This window comes from Corythoichthys intestinalis, chromosome 18, assembly GCF_030265065.1.
Source record: "Corythoichthys intestinalis isolate RoL2023-P3 chromosome 18, ASM3026506v1, whole genome shotgun sequence".
Taxonomy (NCBI): domain Eukaryota; kingdom Metazoa; phylum Chordata; class Actinopteri; order Syngnathiformes; family Syngnathidae; genus Corythoichthys; species Corythoichthys intestinalis.
The window spans coordinates 279601-292352 of record NC_080412.1 but is presented as its reverse complement, the minus strand read 5'-3'; positions in this window follow the sequence as shown (position 1 = coordinate 292352).

Here is a 12752-nt window from a genome sequence, read left to right as displayed (position 1 = left end):
AAATTTCCAAATGTAACTACTAGATTGTGATAAAATACACTATTGGGTGAAGTTTGGTTGACTTCTGCGCAGCGGTTTGGGAGTTAACATCAAAATTACATTTCTCGGCCATATCGCATAGATCTCACTGTGAAAAGGCTTAAATGGCTTTTTTGACCTAAGTTTGAGGATTGCGCTCAAATCAAATGTCCTAGAACTAAATTTCCAAATGTAACTACTAGATTGTGATAAAATACACTATTGGGTGAAGTTTGGTTGACTTCTGCGCAGCGGTTTGGGAGTTAACATCAAAATTACATTTCTCGGCCATATCTTATAGATCTCACTGTGAAAAGGCTTAAATGACTTTTTTTAATTAAGTTTGAAGATTGCGCTCAAACCAAATGTCCTAGAACTAAATTTCCAAATGTAACTACTAGATTATGATAAAATACACTATTGGGTGAAGTTTGGTTTACTTCTGCGCAGCGGTTTGGGAGTTAACATCAAAATTACATTTCTCGGCCATATCGCATAGATCTCACTGTGAAAAGGCTTAAATGACTTTTTTTAAATTAAGTTTAAAGATTGCGCTCAAACCAAATGTCCTAGAACTAAATTTCTAAATGTAACTACTAGATTGTGATAAAATACAGTATTGGGTGAAGTTTGGTTGACTTCTGCGCAGCGGTTTGGGAGTTAACATCAAAATTACATTTCTCAGCCATATCGCATAGATCTCACTGTGAAAAGGTTTAAATGGCTTTTTTGACCTAAGTTTGATGATTGCGCTCAAACCAAATGTCCTAGAACTAAATTTCCAAATGTAACTACTAGATTATGATAAAATACACTATTGGGTGAAGTTTGGTTGACTTCTGCGCAGCGGTTTGGGAGTGAACATCAAAATTACATTTCTCGGCCATATCGCATAGATCTCACTGTGAAAAGGCTTAAATGACTTTTTTTAATTAAGTTTGAAGATTGCGCTCAAACCAAATGTCCTAAAACTAAATTTCCAAATGTAACTACTAGATTGTGATAAAATACACTATTGGGTGAAGTTTGGTTGACTTCTGCGCAGCGGTTTGGGAGTTAACATCAAAATTACATTTCTCGGCCATATCGCATAGATCTCACTGTGAAAAGGCTTAAATGGCTTTTTTGACCTAAGTTTGAGGATTGCGCTCAAATCAAATGTCCTAGAACTAAATTTCCAAATGTAACTACTAGATTGTGATAAAATACACTATTGGGTGAAGTTTGGTTGACTTCTGCGCAGCGGTTTGGGAGTTAACATCAAAATTACATTTCTCGGCCATATCGCATAGATCTCACTGTGAAAAGGCTTAAATGACTTTTTTTAATTAAGTTTGAAGATTGCGCTCAAACCAAATGTCCTAGAACTAAATTTCCAAATGTAACTACTAGATTATGATAAAATACACTATTGGGTGAAGTTTGGTTTACTTCTGCGCAGCGGTTTGGGAGTTAACATCAAAATTACATTTCTCGGCCATATCGCATAGATCTCACTGTGAAAAGGCTTAAATGGCTTTTTTGACCTAAGTTTGAGGATTGCGCTCAAATCAAATGTCCTAGAACTAAATTTCCAAATGTAACTACTAGATTGTGATAAAATACACTATTGGGTGAAGTTTGGTTGACTTCTGCGCAGCGGTTTGGGAGTTAACATCAAAATTACATTTCTCGGCCATATCGCATAGATCTCACTGTGAAAAGGCTTAAATGACTTTTTTTAATTAAGTTTGAAGATTGCGCTCAAACCAAATGTCCTAGAACTAAATTTCCAAATGTAACTACTAGATTATGATAAAATACACTATTGGGTGAAGTTTGGTTTACTTCTGCGCAGCGGTTTGGGAGTTAACATCAAAATTACATTTCTCGGCCATATCGCATAGATCTCACTGTGAAAAGGCTTAAATGGCTTTTTTGACCTAAGTTTGAGGATTGCGCTCAAATCAAATGTCCTAGAACTAAATTTCCAAATGTAACTACTAGATTGTGATAAAATACACTATTGGGTGAAGTTTGGTTGACTTCTGCGCAGCGGTTTGGGAGTTAACATCAAAATTACATTTCTTGGCCATATCGCATAGATCTCACTGTGAAAAGGCTTAAATGACTTTTTTTAATTAAGTTTGAAGATTGCGCTCAAACCAAATGTCTTAGAACTAAATTTCAAAATGTAACTACTAGATTATGATAAAATACACTATTGGGTGAAGTTTGGTTTACTTCTGCGCAGCGGTTTTGGAGTTAACATCAAAATTACATTTCTCGGCCATATCGCATAGATCTCACTGTGAAAAGGCTTAAATGGCTTTTTTGACCTAAGTTTGAGGATTGCGCTCAAATCAAATGTCCTAGAACCAAATTTCCACATGTAACTACTAGATTGTGATACAATACACTATTGGGTGAAGTTTGGTTTACTTCTGCGCAGTGGTTTGGGAGTTAACATCAAAATTACATTTCTCGGCCATATCGCATAGATCTCACTGTGAAAAGGCTTAAATGACTTTTTTTAATTAAGTTTGAAGACTGCGCTCAAACCAAATGTCCTAAAACTAAATTTCCAAATGTAACTACTAGATTGTGATAAAATACACTATTGGGTGAAGTTTGGTTGACTTCTGCGCAGCGGTTTGGGAGTTAACATCAAAATTACATTTCTCGGCCATATCGCATAGATCTCACTGTGAAAAGGCTTAAATGACTTTTTTTAATTAAGTTTGAAGATTGCGCTCAAACCAAATGTCCTAGAACTAAATTTCCAAATGTAACTACTAGATTATGATAAAATACACTATTGGGTGAAGTTTGGTTTACTTCTGCGCAGCGGTTTGGGAGTTAACATCAAAATTACATTTCTCGGCCATATCGCATAGATCTCACTGTGAAAAGGCTTAAATGGCTTTTTTGACCTAAGTTTGAGGATTGCGCTCAAATCAAATGTCCTAGAACCAAATTTCCACATGTAACTACTAGATTGTGATACAATACACTAATGGGTGAAGTTTGGTTGACTTCTGCGCAGCGGTTTGGGAGTGAACATCAAAATTACATTTCTCGGCCATATCGCATAGATCTCACTGTGAAAAGGCTTAAATGACTTTTTTTAATTAAGTTTGAAGATTGCGCTCAAACCAAATGTCCTAAAACTAAATTTCCAAATGTAACTACTAGATTGTGATAAAATACACTATTGGGTGAAGTTTGGTTGACTTCTGCGCAGCGGTTTGGGAGTTAACATCAAAATTACATTTCTCGGCCATATCGCATAGATCTCACTGTGAAAAGGCTTAAATGGCTTTTTTGACCTAAGTTTGAGGATTGCGCTCAAATCAAATGTCCTAGAACTAAATTTCCAAATGTAACTACTAGATTGTGATAAAATACACTATTGGGTGAAGTTTGGTTGACTTCTGCGCAGCGGTTTGGGAGTTAACATCAAAATTACATTTCTCGGCCATATCGCATAGATCTCACTGTGAAAAGGCTTAAATGACTTTTTTTAATTGAGTTTGAAGATTGCGCTCAAACCAAATGTCCTAGAACTAAATTTCCAAATGTAACTACTAGATTATGATAAAATACACTATTGGGTGAAGTTTGGTTTACTTCTGCGCAGCGGTTTGGGAGTTAACATCAAAATTACATTTCTCGGCCATATCGCATAGATCTCACTGTGAAAAGGCTTAAATGGCTGTTTTGACCTAAGTTTGAGGATTGCGCTCAAATCAAATGTCCTATAACCAAATTTCCACATGTAACTACTAGATTGTGATACAATACACTAATGGGTGAAGTTTGGTTGACTTCTGCGCAGCGGTTTGGGAGTTAACATCAAAATTACATTTCTCGGCCATATCGCATAGATCTCACTGTGAAAAGGCTTAAATGACTTTTTTAATTAAGTTTGATGATTGCGTTCAAACAAAATGTCCTAGAACAAAAATTTTCAAATGTAACTACTAGATTGTGATACAATACACTAATGGGTGAAGTTTGGTTGACTTCTGCGCAGCGGTTTGGGAGTTAACATCAAAATTACATTTCTCGGCCATATCGCATAGATCTCACTGTGAAAAGGCTTAAATGACTTTTTTAATTAAGTTTGATGATTGCGTTCAAACAAAATGTCCTAGAACAAAATTTTTTAAATGTAACTACTAGATTGTGATACAATACACTATTGGGTGAAGTTTGGTTGACTTCTGCGCAGCGGTTTGGGAGTTAACATCAAAATTACATTTCTCGGCCATATCGCATAGATCTCACTGTGAAAAGGCTTAAATGGCTTTTTTGACCTAAGTTTGAGGATTGCGCTCAAATCAAATGTCCTAGAACCAAATTTCCACATGTAACTACTAGATTGTGATACAATACACTAATGGGTGAAGTTTGGTTTACTTCTGCGCAGCGGTTTGGGAGTTAACATCAAAATTACATTTCTCGGCCATATCGCATAGATCTCACTGTGAAAAGGCTTAAATGGCTTTTTTGACCTAAGTTTAATGATTGCGCTCAAACCAAATGTCCTAGAACGAAATTTTCAAATGTAACTACTAGAATGTGATACAATACACTATTGGGTGAAGTTTGGTTGACTTCTGCGCAGCGGTTTGGGAGTTAACATCAAAATTACATTTCTCGGCCATATCGCATAGATCTCACTGTGAAAAGGCTTAAATGGCTTTTTTGACCTAAGTTTGAGGATTGCGCTCAAACCAAATGTCCTAGAACGAAATTTTAAAATGTAACTACTAGAATGTGATACAATACACCATTGGGTGAAGTTTGGTTGACTTCTGCGCAGCGGTTTGGGAGTTAACATCAAAATTACATTTCTCGGCCATATCGCATTGATCTCACTGTGAAAAGGCTTAAATGGCTTTTTTGACCTAAGTTTGAGGATTGCGCTCAAATCAAATGTCCTAGAACCAAATTTCCACATGTAACTACTAGATTGTGATACAATACACTAATGGGTGAAGTTTGGTTGACTTCTGCGCAGCGGTTTGGGAGTTAACATCAAAATTACATTTCTCGGCCATATCGCATAGATCTCACTGTGAAAAGGCTTAAATGGCTTTTTTGACCTAAGTTTGAGGATTGCGCTCAAATCAAATGTCCTATAACCAAATTTCCACATGTAACTACTAGATTGTGATACAATACACTAATGGGTGAAGTTTGGTTGACTTCTGCGCAGCGGTTTGGGAGTGAACATCAAAATTACATTTCTCGGCCATATCGCATAGATCTCACTGTGAAAAGGCTTAAATGACTTTTTTAATTAAGTTTGATGATTGCGCTCAAACAAAATTTCCTAAAACAAAATTTTCAAATGTAACTACTAGATTGTGATACAATACACTATTGGGTGAAGTTTGGTTGACTTCTGCGCAGCGGTTTGGGAGTTAACATCAAAATTACATTTCTCGGCCATATCGCATAGATCTCACTGTGAAAAGGCTTAAATGACTTTTTTAATTAAGTTTGATGATTGCGTTCAAACAAAATGTCCTTGAACAAAATTTTCAAATGTAACTACTAGATTGTGATACAATACACTATTGGGTGAAGTTTGGTTGACTTCTGCGCAGCGGTTTGGGAGTTAACATCAAAATTACATTTCTCGGCCATATCGCATAGATCTCACTGTGAAAAGGCTTAAATGGCTTTTTTGACCTAAGTTTGAGGATTGCGCTCAAATCAAATGTCCTAGAACCAAATTTCCACATGTAACTACTAGATTGTGATACAATACACTAATGGGTGAAGTTTGGTTTACTTCTGCGCAGCGGTTTGGGAGTTAACATCAAAATTACATTTCTCGGCCATATCGCATAGATCTCACTGTGAAAAGGCTTAAATGGCTTTTTTGACCTAAGTTTAATGATTGCGCTCAAACCAAATGTCCTAGAACGAAATTTTCAAATGTAACTACTAGAATGTGATACAATACACTATTGGGTGAAGTTTGGTTGACTTCTGCGCAGCGGTTTGGGAGTTAACATCAAAATTACATTTCTCGGCCATATCGCATAGATCTCACTGTGAAAAGGCTTAAATGACTTTTTTAATTAAGTTTGATGATTGCGTTCAAACAAAATGTCCTAGAACAAAATTTTCAAATGTAACTACTAGATTGTGATACAATACACTATAGGGTGAAGTTTGGTTGACTTCTGCGCAGCGGTTTGGGAGTTAACATCAAAATTACATTTCTCGGCCATATCGCATAGATCTCACTGTGAAAAGGCTTAAATGGCTTTTTTGACCTAAGTTTGAGGATTGCGCTCAAATCAAATGTCCTAGAACCAAATTTCCACATGTAACTACTAGATTGTGATACAATACACTAATGGGTGAAGTTTGGTTTACTTCTGCGCAGCGGTTTGGGAGTTAACATCAAAATTACATTTCTCGGCCATATCGCATAGATCTCACTGTGAAAAGGCTTAAATGGCTTTTTTGACCTAAGTTTAATAATTGCGCTCAAACCAAATGTCCTAGAACGACATTTTAAAATGTAACTACTAGAATGTGATACAATACACTATTGGGTGAAGTTTGGTTGACTTCTGCGCAGCGGTTTGGGAGTTAACATCAAAATTACATTTCTCGGCCATATCGCATAGATCTCACTGTGAAAAGGCTTAAATGGCTTTTTTGACCTAAGTTTGAGGATTGCGCTCAAATCAAATGTCCTAGAACCAAATTTCCACATGTAACTACTAGATTGTGATACAATACACTAATGGTTGAAGTTTGGTTGACTTCTGCGCAGCGGTTTGGGAGTGAACATCAAAATTACATTTCTCGGCCATATCGCATAGATCTCACTGTGAAAAGGCTTAAATGACTTTTTTGACCTAAGTTTGAGGATTGCGCTCAAATCAAATGTCCTAGAACCAAATTTCCACATGTAACTACTAGATTGTGATACAATACACTAATGGGTGAAGTTTGGTTGACTTCTGCGCAGCGGTTTGGGAGTTAACATCAAAATTACATTTCTCGGCCATATCGCATAGATCTCACTGTGAAAAGGCTTAAATGGCTTTTTTGACCTAAGTTTGAGGATTGCGCTCAAATCAAATGTCCTATAACCAAATTTCCACATGTAACTACTAGATTGTGATACAATACACTAATGGGTGAAGTTTGGTTGACTTCTGCGCAGCGGTTTGGGAGTGAACATCAAAATTACATTTCTCGGCCATATCGCATAGATCTCACTGTGAAAAGGCTTAAATGACTTTTTTAATTAAGTTTGATGATTGCGCTCAAACAAAATTTCCTAAAACAAAATTTTCAAATGTAACTACTAGATTGTGATACAATACACTATTGGGTGAAGTTTGGTTGACTTCTGCGCAGCGGTTTGGGAGTTAACATCAAAATTACATTTCTCGGCCATATCGCATAGATCTCACTGTGAAAAGGCTTAAATGACTTTTTTAATTAAGTTTGATGATTGCGTTCAAACAAAATGTCCTTGAACAAAATTTTCAAATGTAACTACTAGATTGTGATACAATACACTATTGGGTGAAGTTTGGTTGACTTCTGCGCAGCGGTTTGGGAGTTAACATCAAAATTACATTTCTCGGCCATATCGCATAGATCTCACTGTGAAAAGGCTTAAATGGCTTTTTTGACCTAAGTTTGAGGATTGCGCTCAAATCAAATGTCCTAGAACCAAATTTCCACATGTAACTACTAGATTGTGATACAATACACTAATGGGTGAAGTTTGGTTTACTTCTGCGCAGCGGTTTGGGAGTTAACATCAAAATTACATTTCTCGGCCATATCGCATAGATCTCACTGTGAAAAGGCTTAAATGGCTTTTTTGACCTAAGTTTAATGATTGCGCTCAAACCAAATGTCCTAGAACGAAATTTTCAAATGTAACTACTAGAATGTGATACAATACACTATTGGGTGAAGTTTGGTTGACTTCTGCGCAGCGGTTTGGGAGTTAACATCAAAATTACATTTCTCGGCCATATCGCATAGATCTCACTGTGAAAAGGCTTAAATGACTTTTTTAATTAAGTTTGATGATTGCGTTCAAACAAAATGTCCTAGAACAAAATTTTCAAATGTAACTACTAGATTGTGATACAATACACTATAGGGTGAAGTTTGGTTGACTTCTGCGCAGCGGTTTGGGAGTTAACATCAAAATTACATTTCTCGGCCATATCGCATAGATCTCACTGTGAAAAGGCTTAAATGGCTTTTTTGACCTAAGTTTGAGGATTGCGCTCAAATCAAATGTCCTAGAACCAAATTTCCACATGTAACTACTAGATTGTGATACAATACACTAATGGGTGAAGTTTGGTTTACTTCTGCGCAGCGGTTTGGGAGTTAACATCAAAATTACATTTCTCGGCCATATCGCATAGATCTCACTGTGAAAAGGCTTAAATGGCTTTTTTGACCTAAGTTTAATAATTGCGCTCAAACCAAATGTCCTAGAACGACATTTTAAAATGTAACTACTAGAATGTGATACAATACACTATTGGGTGAAGTTTGGTTGACTTCTGCGCAGCGGTTTGGGAGTTAACATCAAAATTACATTTCTCGGCCATATCGCATAGATCTCACTGTGAAAAGGCTTAAATGGCTTTTTTGACCTAAGTTTGAGGATTGCGCTCAAATCAAATGTCCTAGAACCAAATTTCCACATGTAACTACTAGATTGTGATACAATACACTAATGGTTGAAGTTTGGTTGACTTCTGCGCAGCGGTTTGGGAGTGAACATCAAAATTACATTTCTCGGCCATATCGCATAGATCTCACTGTGAAAAGGCTTAAATGACTTTTTTTAATTAAGTTTGAAGATTGCACTCAAATCAAATGTCCTAGAACTAAATTTCCAAATGTAACTACTAGATTGTGATAAAATACACTATTGGGTGAAGTTTTGTTGACTTCTGCGCAGCGGTTTGGGAGTTAACATCAAAATTACATTTCTCGGCCATATCGCATAGATCTCACTGTGAAAAGGCTTAAATGACTTTTTTAATTAAGTTTAATGATTGCGCTCAAACCAAATGTCCTAGAACCAAATTTTCAAATGTAACTACTAGAATGTGATACAATACACTATTGGGTGAAGTTTAGTTGACTTCTGCGCAGCGGTTTGGGAGTTAACATCAAAATTACATTTCTCGGCCATATCGCATAGATCTCACTGTGAAAAGGCTTAAATGGCTTTTTTGACCTAAGTTTAATGATTGCGCTCAAACCAAATGTCCTAGAACGAAATTTTCAAATGTAACTACTAGAATGTGATACAATACACTATTGGGTGAAGTTTGGTTGACTTCTGCGCAGCGGTTTGGGAGTTAACATCAAAATTACATTTCTCGGCCATATCGCATAGATCTCACTGTGAAAAGGCTTAAATGGCTTTTTTGACCTAATTTTGAGGATTGCGCTCAAATCAAATGTCCTAGAACCAAATTTCCACATGTAACTACTAGATTGTGATACAATACACTAATGGGTGAAGTTTGGTTGACTTCTGCGCAGCGGTTTGGGAGTTAACATCAAAATTACATTTCTCGGCCATATCGCATAGATCTCACTGTGAAAAGGCTTAAATGACTTTTTTAATTAAGTTTGATGATTGCGCTCAAACAAAATGTCCTAGAACCAAATTTTCAAATGTAACTACTAGATTGTGATACAATACACTATTGGGTGAAGTTTGGTTGACTTCTGCGCAGCGGTTTGGGAGTTAACATCAAAATTACATTTCTCGGCCATATCGCATAGATCTCACTGTGAAAAGGCTTAAATGGCTTTTTTGACCTAAGTTTGAGGATTGCGCTCAAATCAAATGTCCTAGAACCAAATTTCCACATGTAACTACTAGATTGTGATACAATACACTAATGGTTGAAGTTTGGTTGACTTCTGCGCAGCGGTTTGGGAGTGAACATCAAAATTACATTTCTCGGCCATATCGCATAGATCTCACTGTGAAAAGGCTTAAATGACTTTTTTTAATTAAGTTTGAAGATTGCGCTCAAATCAAATGTCCTAGAACTAAATTTCCAAATGTAACTACTAGATTGTGATAAAATACACTATTGGGTGAAGTTTGGTTGACTTCTGCGCAGCGGTTTGGGAGTTAACATCAAAATTACATTTCTCGGCCATATCGCATAGATCTCACTGTGAAAAGGCTTAAATGGCTGTTTTGACCTAAGTTTGAGGATTGCGCTCAAATCAAATGTCCTAGAACAAAAATTTTCAAATGTAACTACTAGATTGTGATACAATACACTAATGGGTGAAGTTTGGTTGACTTCTGCGCAGCGGTTTGGGAGTTAACATCAAAATTACATTTCTCGGCCATATCGCATAGATCTCACTGTGAAAAGGCTTAAATGGCTTTTTTGACCTAAGTTTAATGATTGCGCTCAAACCAAATGTCCTAGAACGAAATTTTCAAATGTAACTACTAGAATGTGATACAATACACTATTGGGTGAAGTTTGGTTGACTTCTGCGCAGCGGTTTGGGAGTTAACATCAAAATTACATTTCTCGGCCATATCGCATAGATCTCACTGTGAAAAGGCTTAAATGGCTTTTTTGACCTAAGTTTGAGGATTGCGCTCAAACCAAATGTCCTAGAACGAAATTTTAAAATGTAACTACTAGAATGTGATACAATACACCATTGGGTGAAGTTTGGTTGACTTCTGCGCAGCGGTTTGGGAGTTAACATCAAAATTACATTTCTCGGCCATATCGCATTGATCTCACTGTGAAAAGGCTTAAATGGCTTTTTTGACCTAAGTTTGAGGATTGCGCTCAAATCAAATGTCCTAGAACCAAATTTCCACATGTAACTACTAGATTGTGATACAATACACTAATGGGTGAAGTTTGGTTGACTTCTGCGCAGCGGTTTGGGAGTTAACATCAAAATTACATTTCTCGGCCATATCGCATAGATCTCACTGTGAAAAGGCTTAAATGGCTTTTTTGACCTAAGTTTGAGGATTGCGCTCAAATCAAATGTCCTATAACCAAATTTCCACATGTAACTACTAGATTGTGATACAATACACTAATGGGTGAAGTTTGGTTGACTTCTGCGCAGCGGTTTGGGACTGAACATCAAAATTACATTTCTCGGCCATATCGCATAGATCTCACTGTGAAAAGGCTTAAATGACTTTTTTAATTAAGTTTGATGATTGCGCTCAAACAAAATTTCCTAAAACAAAATTTTCAAATGTAACTACTAGATTGTGATACAATACACTATTGGGTGAAGTTTGGTTGACTTCTGCGCAGCGGTTTGGGAGTTAACATCAAAATTACATTTCTCGGCCATATCGCATAGATCTCACTGTGAAAAGGCTTAAATGACTTTTTTAATTAAGTTTGATGATTGCGTTCAAACAAAATGTCCTTGAACAAAATTTTCAAATGTAACTACTAGATTGTGATACAATACACTATTGGGTGAAGTTTGGTTGACTTCTGCGCAGCGGTTTGGGAGTTAACATCAAAATTACATTTCTCGGCCATATCGCATAGATCTCACTGTGAAAAGGCTTAAATGGCTTTTTTGACCTAAGTTTGAGGATTGCGCTCAAATCAAATGTCCTAGAACCAAATTTCCACATGTAACTACTAGATTGTGATACAATACACTAATGGGTGAAGTTTGGTTTACTTCTGCGCAGCGGTTTGGGAGTTAACATCAAAATTACATTTCTCGGCCATATCGCATAGATCTCACTGTGAAAAGGCTTAAATGGCTTTTTTGACCTAATTTTGAGGATTGCGCTCAAATCAAATGTCCTAGAACCAAATTTCCACATGTAACTACTAGATTGTGATACAATACACTAATGGGTGAAGTTTGGTTGACTTCTGCGCAGCGGTTTGGGAGTTAACATCAAAATTACATTTCTCGGCCATATCGCATAGATCTCACTGTGAAAAGGCTTAAATGACTTTTTTAATTAAGTTTGATGATTGCGCTCAAACAAAATGTCCTAGAACCAAATTTTCAAATGTAACTACTAGATTGTGATACAATACACTATTGGGTGAAGTTTGGTTGACTTCTGCGCAGCGGTTTGGGAGTTAACATCAAAATTACATTTCTCGGCCATATCGCATAGATCTCACTGTGAAAAGGCTTAAATGGCTTTTTTGACCTAAGTTTGAGGATTGCGCTCAAATCAAATGTCCTAGAACCAAATTTCCACATGTAACTACTAGATTGTGATACAATACACTAATGGTTGAAGTTTGGTTGACTTCTGCGCAGCGGTTTGGGAGTGAACATCAAAATTACATTTCTCGGCCATATCGCATAGATCTCACTGTGAAAAGGCTTAAATGACTTTTTTTAATTAAGTTTGAAGATTGCGCTCAAATCAAATGTCCTAGAACTAAATTTCCAAATGTAACTACTAGATTGTGATAAAATACACTATTGGGTGAAGTTTGGTTGACTTCTGCGCAGCGGTTTGGGAGTTAACATCAAAATTACATTTCTCGGCCATATCGCATAGATCTCACTGTGAAAAGGCTTAAATGGCTGTTTTGACCTAAGTTTGAGGATTGCGCTCAAATCAAATGTCCTAGAACAAAAATTTTCAAATGTAACTACTAGATTGTGATACAATACACTAATGGGTGAAGTTTGGTTGACTTCTGCGCAGCGGTTTGGGAGTTAAC